The sequence below is a fragment of the Neolamprologus brichardi genome, chromosome 23, assembly GCF_056152115.1.
Source record: "Neolamprologus brichardi isolate AB-2024 chromosome 23, ASM5615211v1, whole genome shotgun sequence".
Lineage (NCBI taxonomy): Eukaryota > Metazoa > Chordata > Actinopteri > Cichliformes > Cichlidae > Neolamprologus > Neolamprologus brichardi.
This window is the reverse complement of record NC_142125.1, coordinates 36,134,455-36,144,193: the sequence shown is the minus strand read 5'-3', so window position 1 is coordinate 36,144,193 and position 9,739 is coordinate 36,134,455.

Here is a 9,739-nt window from a genome sequence, read left to right as displayed (position 1 = left end):
TCAGTGATACTACTGCAAGGAACAGACATGTTAAATTTTGTGAAATTTTTCCTCATGTTTGAGACTCTACATGTACAGACAGAAGATTACTTTTGGAAAGTTGGAGCACACGAGGACCGTTTGGCGTTAGACTTGCCAGAAAGCTGCTTAAGACAGCCACAGGCTCCTGGAAATAGAGTGGAAAAAGTGACTAAGGTAGTGTGTATCTCTGTGTGCATGTGTTCTTGCCCAAAAGAACCACAGATCTCAATCCCATTTTTGGATCAGCCACAAAAGGATTATATCCTCATGAACATCAGTGTCTGGTCTGATCACTGATAGATGGCTTCACTGAAAGATCTTGCCTTCAAGTCTTTTCATAATTTGTTTGTCATTCGTCTTTCAGAGACTGTTTTTTAACCAAATGGCTTAGTGTTGTGGGTCCACATGCTTAGGAGGAGCAGAGGTACGATACTGTGCTGGGTAATTCAACACATGTTTTGCTTCTTCACAAGGGCATCTGAACATAAGTTCCACGTTTACCTCAAATAGGCCACCTTTTCTTTGTGGCGTGCACATGCAAACATGTCCTTGTGTTGGTGTTTCCTCTGTATCAGCAATGAAAACAGCTTGTGGTAATGTTGCGTGTTACCAGTAATGTCTGGAGAAACGAGTTCACGGAGCACCATCTGCCAAATACATTTACATATCAGGGACAACAAAATATAAGCTCATTAAATTCAAAGCTTTTAGGACAGGCTTGCAAAATTTGCCCCTTGACTGACCTGCCATCCATATTTAAAGAGATTTTTTAGGTATTTCGAAATAAAATTGAATTAAAAAGTAACTAATGTGTTGTGTTAGAACCCCAACTGTCAACCAAAATGTGTGCATATTTGAAACACTCGTAAGATTAGAGCATGTGTTAGCTGTATCAAGCGGAAACAAAGACCAAATTGAGCTTTAAAGCTACACATGTTAATATTTTATAGCAACAATGGACCAGATGGCTGCATGCAATTTAGAAGTTGACATCCACAGTGACATATCACAAATTTAACATCTGACTGAACATTTTGAGCTCATTTAGGACAGGGCGCTTTTACAGCTGTACCAACCTGACCAAAGAGCAGAACGATAAAGTTAGCTTCACAGGTACCAAGAGTGGACCATTTGACAGTTGCTAAAGAAAGCAAGCAACACAATTTTAAGTTAAATGGATATTGTTTGCTTTCAAATGTCCTCTGAATGTTTGGACTAAGTCAGAAATGATCATTTCAGCTGCTAAAAGATTAACAGCTCTGCCATTTAAAGACTGCACACAGCAGTATGAACCACAAAGCATTAAAATAATTACTAATATGTTCTATTTGCATTAGAAAGGACAAAGCATTAAATATCGATTTCAATATTTCAATATCAATTAGCATTAAACTTCATGTCACGAATGTTCGTAAATCACGTTAACGCGTGATAATCCAACGTTTGTGCGATTAATATATTCTGGGATTTTCAAGGTAGGGGAAGGCTACGTGTTCACCATCAGAAACTGATTAGTAATCAGTGCTGGGTGTAATGCATTCTAAAGTACTGTGTTACTGTAATCACTTTACATTTTTCAGTAAGACAGTAATGTAATTCACCGTCTTACAAACACATGTTAATGTGTTGCTAAGTCAGCATGTGTATGTTTTGAATATTTATCTGAAGAAAATGAAGAATAACCAAAGAATAATTCAAAGCGATACAGAATCATCAACAACTTCACCACATGTTGGAGGGAGATAAATCAAAAGGGGAAAAATATGGAAAAAAATCAACTTGATGAATCCACAACATCCCTCATTTGTAAGTTATAATGTTTAAAACCATATGAAGCCACAGAGCAATGCTGTGATCAAACCGACATATAAACTGACTGCGTTAAAAAAAAAAAGTAATCACGGTAATCATTTTGATTGAGACCAGTGTGACAGCTTCATGGGCTGGGGTTCTGAAAAACTACAAAGTGGAATCAGGCTGAAGTTTTTCCACCAAGCAACATAATGTCCTCAAGCAGAACTTAAAGAAAATTATTAAATAAGCAAATTAAGTAATATGATTTATGCATCACTGGAAGGAGTCAGGCTAGCATTTTGTGATTACAGTAAGAGTCATGTTTCTCAAAGTGTCACTGACGACATTCTAAAGCCTTCAACCTGCAGCAGATGCAGGACGTGCAAATGTCCCTGTGCAGGAAGATGACCTTACTGTTGCTTCACTTGAACAAAATAGATTCAGATGGAGGACTTTCTAGTGTCAGACCTTTTTTTGTTGGACATGTGTAAACTTTCCTAAAAACCAGACAAACAGATGGATCAGTGATCATGATGGCAAACAGAAGGTAAAGCAGTTTGTTTGCATCAAACAAAGCTCTCAATGTTTCCCACAGATTTGGATTCTTTTTGTGAGGTGGGTGGGATGATATTCGACATTCTTATATAACCAAATAAGACAGTTGATAGGATAGGTTCTAAAGAGTCGATCCAAGTGCAGGGTAAAATAGTCTCTTTGAAGATGAGCCTGGTACATGAACGGATCCAAAAGGGATCCAGACCGGATGAACTGGGAAGCCAGATGTGAATTGTATCTGGTCCTGATGCGTTCCAGATCCATTCCACCATGCAAGTGCATGCTAATCTGAACCTGGTAAATGGATCTGTTACGGAGCCTCTGGTAGATTTGGGATGGGTCCTGTCTGGAGTCACTTTGCTCTCTCGGGGAACTGTGTTGGTATGTGGAATTGTAGCCCAGGGTTTATATTGTTAACAAATATTTATGTGATGATGTGTTTCAGATCATTTTGTGGAGTAACAAATGCAATGTAATGTGGAGTGTAATGAATTACTTTCTCCGACAAGTAACTAAGTAATGTAATTTATTACTTTAAAAAAAAAGAACAAGTATTGTGTAATACAATGGTTTTTTGAGAACTGATGCCAGCACTGCGAGTTAATAATAATAATAATAATGGATTGAATTTATATAGCGCTTTTCAAGGCACCCAAGGCGCTTTACAATGCCACTATTCATTCACTCTCGCATTCACACACTGGTGGAGGCAAGCTGCGGTTGTAGCCACAGCTGCCCTGGGGCAGACTGACAGAAGCGAGGCTGCCATATTGCGCCATCGGCCCCTCTGGCCAACACCAGTAGGCAGTAGGGTAAAGTGTCTTGCCCAAGGACACAACGACCAGGACAGAGAGCCCGGGGATGAAACCGGCGACCTTCCGGTTACAGATGTGCTTCCCAACCCTTCCTTTGCTGTGTATGTGAGTTATACACCAATTAGATGAAGTGACTGACCTGGTTTTTTTTTAGGTTTTTTTATTTGATGTTTTGTTGATACTGTGAAGATGACTTCCCAGTTCATCCCGCCCTGGATCCGTTTTAGATCCGTTCATGTACCAGGCTCATCTTGTCTTCCAAGAGGCGAAAGTTTAGAAGTGTGAAATCCAGAACATCTAGACTCAACGACTCCTTCTTCCCCACTGCTATCAGACTCCTGAACAGCTGACCTACCTCAACTGCAATTTGCACATCAGGACAATCTGCACACTAAGTTCATTTTGCACAGTAAGCTCCTTTGAACATCCTTTTACATTGACAACACTATACTTCACTTGTACTATTTTTTATCCTTATTTTTTATCCTTATTTATCTTGTTCCTTCAATCCTACCTAACTTGGCATTTGTGTATGGACAGCAAAGGAAGAATATCATTGCACAGAGAAATGCTATTTTTTTGTACACATGACAATAAACACTTTGAATCCCTGAATGACTCGGTATGTTAGAGTGAGGTTAATAGTCAAAACAGGCAGTTCCGCTTCTTCTTCTTGGAGTTCTTCTCAGACATGACTTAGCTTGGGTACTGAGTTTATCCAGCTTGTATGTAAAGATGTCCTCTTTCTCTTAGATTTCTTGTAGAAACTCCTCGAGAGCCATCAAAGTTTCCAGCTCTGAATCCTATTTGTCTTGCTTGACTTCCTCGATGTCTTGCTTTCCTTGCAGAAACTCCTGCAAAGACCCCACAGTTCCTCTGTTTTGTAGTAGATTTATAATGGTGGTACTTTATTCGCTCTGGTCCTGCATGACTTTAAGACAGCGGTCCCCAACCTTTTTTGCGCTACGGACCGGTCTATGCCCGACAATATTTTCATGGACCGGCCTTTAAGGTGTCGCGGATAAATACAACAAAATAAAACTAGTACCGGTACCGAAAAAAAGAAAATTTATTCATAACACACGTGAAAAGACCAAGGAAAACCGAGTATGAAGCTTCTGTGGCTTGGGTAGAAGACTCCACATGTTGCTCTGAAGTAGGGTGGCTGCTTTGTTCCTGGAGGGTCTTGATCACAACATCCCATGTGGCAGTTGTTTGATCTTTGTCTGTAACAGTCAACACAGTAAAGTTTTTCTCTGTTTCAAATGTGGGCTTTTTCCACAAGCCTCTTCCATCTTTTTAATTTTTCTGTTTTTTACAATTGGTTGGTTTCTTGGAACAGACCAATTTACCTAATTTAAATGAAGTCTACCATTTATGCCAAAAAGAGAGGTCAAATATCTAGCCAGAAGCTTGCTGATATTGCTGCTACTTGATAAGGTGCATTTAACCACATATACGTATGGGGTGTATGTATACTTTTGTCCGCTTAGCACTCTGAAATGTCCTTCTAGTGTTGGAGTGCTGGGCAGGAGTTAGGGTAAAGGTACAAACAATCTCGTCTAGTTTTCGCCCACTTTGTCTGTAATATATAATGTGTAATGATATCACAGTGAAATGCTTACTCGTGCAGGTTTTACACATTCGTTCAGTCCTCAATATACTTTAAGAAGTGGTTTTAAAAGAAAAAAAAGGTGTTTCTTCAGTGCAACAATGTGACAGAGCGCACTACAATTTATCATTTATTTACAAAAGCATGCACATTTAGTGGTTTCACGCTCTCAGTGACAAAAACACAACCAAGCTTCTTTCATTCAGCTATTTCTTGTGTTGACACTTCTGGGTTTGGCCCTGTTGACTGTCGCAGTTCTCACCTGGTGAGAAAACAAGTCAAACAAACTACAAACAGCAAAGTGCTGTACACCCACTGAGCGAAACCTTTAAGATTGTTCGGTGTTTGAGCTGCTCTCCAAATGAAAAGAAAAAAAAGGAAAGGGAAAGGTTTGAAAAGTCTTTAAGATTTCATGTGGCTTTTGAAAGCTTTTCATTCCCTTTCAATGCCTGATTTTTTTCCGATTCATCTGACATACCTTAATGCTTTCTAAGAGCCAGAGGCTGCATTGTTCAGATGGCGTTTTTGGTAAAAGTAGAAATATAGACTTCTACATATGTAGAAATACAGTACGAGAATCAGAGAACATGAACATGAAATATATATAAAGAGAAGTGGGGACTGTGGTTTTGCCTTATTTGAAAAGCTCTCAACATGATTGCATTTGGGAATTTAGAAGCAGATGGTAAATCAAAAAATAGAAATGCTATTTCATTTTATCGGAGAACACAACACTTTTATGGATCTTGGATAGAGGAACAAGGGATCGGCTGTTTAGTGCAGCTCACAAAGCAAAGGGGCTGTTATTTGATATGTCATATTGAAAAGATTTTCTGTTGCTAAAAGGGAGCAGACGGAATAAAAATAACATAAATATTCTGCTTTTTAAAGAATACGTCAAGAAATTTTAAATAAGAAACTGAAAAGAAAAAAAGTCAGTGTACATGAGTAACCTCCCCATGTTGCGCTACAATATAACATGTGTGCTGTACGTTAAAATCAAGTAATGAGATTTGTAATTGAGGACACTCAAGACAAACGGAAAACAGATGTCGGTATACTGAGAGGTTTGGAGACCAATGATCCTCTCAACATGTTCCATGGGAAGTCATAAAGCAGAAAAAGCAGGGGAATAGTAAAGAAAAAAACTAGGACCAAACACAAACATACATGAAAACATCAGTGATATTCTCTTCGCATTTGACCTTAAAACCTTTTCTCTTTGCTGCTGTGGGGAACGTCCTCCAGACACTGACCTTCACACGTTGGCTGCATGACCAGTGTATCCTCGAGCCGCGGATGGACGGTATGTGTGTGGGTGGAGACCTTTAGTTAAATTATGCTGCATAAATGAGCAGCCCAGATTTTTGTTAACCCTTGTGGATTTATAAGATTTATCTGACTGTCTAAGGATTTTGATTAGAACTGCAGATTTCCAAGGAAATGTGCATGCATGGATATATAGGATGTGTACATTTGAGACCTTGAGCTAAACAATTGTCTTTTATTCAACATAAATGGGAAATAATTAAACTACCATAGACTTGTGATGCATAAAGATTAACCTAGTAGCCCAGTTAAGGTTTTACAATTTCTGTCTGGCACTTACTGACCAAAGATGTCCAGTTGCCTTCTTTTTTCAAGCTCTTAAGACAACCTTGACTGAGAACCCTACACAAATACTTACTGACCCTTCCAATAGCAATGGCTATCCTAGAGTCTGTTAGTGGTCCTAGGCAAAAAATTAATCGGAGGGCCACTCTAAACAGCATTGTTCTTCATTATTGGTTACAAACTCACACCAAAATCAACAGTCTTATAAAGGGTTACCCCAGAAATGGCAAAGACCATGCTTAATGATGCAAAAGACAAAGTTATGACTGTTAATACTGTTAAAGCTAGCTTTTACATTTTTTAGCTTGATAGCAAATGAGTACTACATTTAAGCACTAGATTTGCAGTCTTCTCCAGTGGATGTGATGTCACTTTTATCATTCAGCTCACCATTCTCATCCTTACAAATGGCACTAAACAGGTCCTTTCAAGTCTGACTCCCAGCCACTGATTTTCAGTTAAGTCATGATCGGTCAAATCATGGCTAGCAAAGCTCAACACACCAGGCTAATCTGCTTACTAAGTTAGCAAATAGAACATGTCAAGCAAACAAACAAAAAAGTAAGAAAAAATTACATCCTTCAAGTGTTTCTCCCCACAGTTAAGTCTAGACTAGCAGCATTTAGTTATTCATCTTTATATTATGTTGCTTTCCCCCCCTCTTCTTTAAGCTAGTCATTAAGCTAGCATATGTATGTTATTAGCCAACCTGAATTTGAGTTGAATAATGTTTAAATATGAAAACAATGAACCATAAAAATGTTATGAATGAACACCTTTTTCATCACGCTTAATTTGATCCACATGTGATCTTAATGACAAGAGGATTAGATTCCCTGGTCTCCCATATGGAGTAGAAATAGTAAAAACTTAGAAAAGACTTGCATAAGATGTGGCCTACTTCATATAGTGACTCATATCAGGCTTATATGATTTACGCATGAAAGTGGCCACTTTCTCATTACTCTCATATATTGTTTTAGTAAGTATTCAAAACATACAAGTTTAATTTGTATAATTTTTCCAAGGGATCTTATATCTGTTTTCACTCTTGTATGCTTTTCATACAAGTTTCACACAAGACAGATACAAACTTTATAAGATTTATATATATCTTTTCCATATGGGCTATCTCCTTGCAAATCTGCATCTAAGGTATTTGCTCCAACTTTGTCACACAGTTGGCAGTTTTAGTGGTAGACAGTGGTAATACCCTCCAGGCCTGCTGGATTTAATAACTTGCCTGTGGAAACCAAGCAACAGACTATTCATTTTCATGGCTAAATATTTGTGTGTATGTGTGTGGTTTTTGGTATTTTGTTTTTTCAAATTGTATAATTGGCTTGCTTCCCTTGCATTTTGAATAGATACAAGTTTTATATGAGGTTTTCTTTATGGTACAACTAAAAAGACACCTCACAAAAATATAAATTCCCTTCAGTAGTGTGTATCCCCCAAGAGGTATTGGCGATGGCCTTGAAATGTCCTTTCTTTTCAAGCCCGTACTTGGAACAGATTGATAAAAGTATACTGTCTGACTTATGGAGTTCTTTGTCTAAAGTCTTCAATTAAAAGGTTCTAAATTACCCACCATTGTTATAATATACATTATAAAAATTTTTCTTTAGTCTAGGTCATGATTCCTGCTAATTAACCTCGTTACACTTTGAACTGTCCTATGGGACCCCGGAGCCATCTTACAAGCCACAGCCAGCCTGCTAATAACCCTCAGCTTTAGAGAGAAATCCCAAAGAGGAGCCAACGTTTTGGAAGCAGCATCATCGGTTAAATGCTGACATTTGGAAAGAATAAGTAGACTCCCAATAACACACGAACAAAAAAATCTCCCAAAAAACATTGTGATCACAGTGTAGCGCGGAGTGCTTTTGAAGGAAAAGAGCACCTAGAAATGATTTCTCCGTGCCCGTGAAGCTCCATTATTTTTCTTCTCATGTTTAGCCTCTTATGTGGCTTTCACTTATACAAACTTCTGAAAGAGAAGTTTTCTCAGAACTCTGCTCGCTGAGCTCTTTGTGTGCTATTTACCGTGTACCTAAAGTTTATGAATAATTACAGGAGAAAGGCCAGATTTGACTTTTCTAAATGCAAATCAAGTTGGGAGGCCGCGAGGGGATTGTGCTGAGCCACTCAAATGAGGCGAGGGGAACAAAGAGCAACAAAGAGCAGAGGAGTCACCCATTTTATTAATTGTGTTGGTTTTAGCAGTTGCCCTTTAGAAAAGTCAGTTGGCTTAATTAAATTACTACGCACGCTTGGAGGAGGAAGCCATAGGAAATAGCCCCTTGTAAAATGAAGTGTTGCAAGCATTCAGTCCCTTATCTAATGAGAATGAGAGCCAAGAGGATGCTCAAAGGTCTTTATGTGTCCTCTGAGTCCTTCACTTACTGCTGTAATATCTGGATTTAGTTAAGAAAAGCAAAGTCTTTGGCGAAACCACAGCACAGCGCCAATTTTCATGTGAAAGCAAGCGTCCAAGACATGCACACGAGTTTCAAAACAGCAGCTCATGGCAAACAAATACAGCAAGGGCTGATGGGAGCGATATTGCCAATGCTTTCAGCTCTGCCAGGCGCGCTCTCCTATATAGTGGCCTTTAAACCCTCCGGGCCCGTAAGTGTAAAGGCATGCTTTTTCCAGGTCAGCTTGCTTGTTTGCTTCTCACAGCTGAGTCTCGCGGCCTGCTGTTAGCACAGCATGTATAGGATAATTAAAGGCGAGCCAAGGGGTCGAGGGAGTCAACAAGAAGAAGCTGGCATGGAAGATGTTTCGACGAAGACATGCTCACCCCTTCCCCCCAACTGCACATGTTCTAATGCCCCCAGGCATTGCCAGAGGTCATGACGGCTTGGGGAAGTGGCATGTGCATATCCAGTAATATGGCCAGTAGAAAAAGCCACAGAAGACTGGGCACGCAGAGGCAGAATGGAAATGCCAGCTTCTGTTATGGAGTTGCATTACATTGGTGGGAAGGGAAAATGAGGAGAGAGAGGAGCAATGCCAAAAACAGACAGGACATGGAGAGGTCGGGACACAATATAACCCCTGTTTCATTGCAGCCGAGGATTCCCTCAATCATATCTAGTCCATCTGCTTGGCGTAATTGGCAATAGTCAGTGCAAACTCAGTCATGGATCCTGTGAATGACATGGCCAACACATATCGACCAAAGTTAGTGCACAGATTTGGGAAAATACCATGACCACAACACAACCAAGCCAAAGGGTTAGCTTTGGTGCCCAGTGTAAACTGGGATAAGTTCCAGTCTTTCATAACTTGAGAAGAGAAAGCGGATGAAAATAAACAGCCT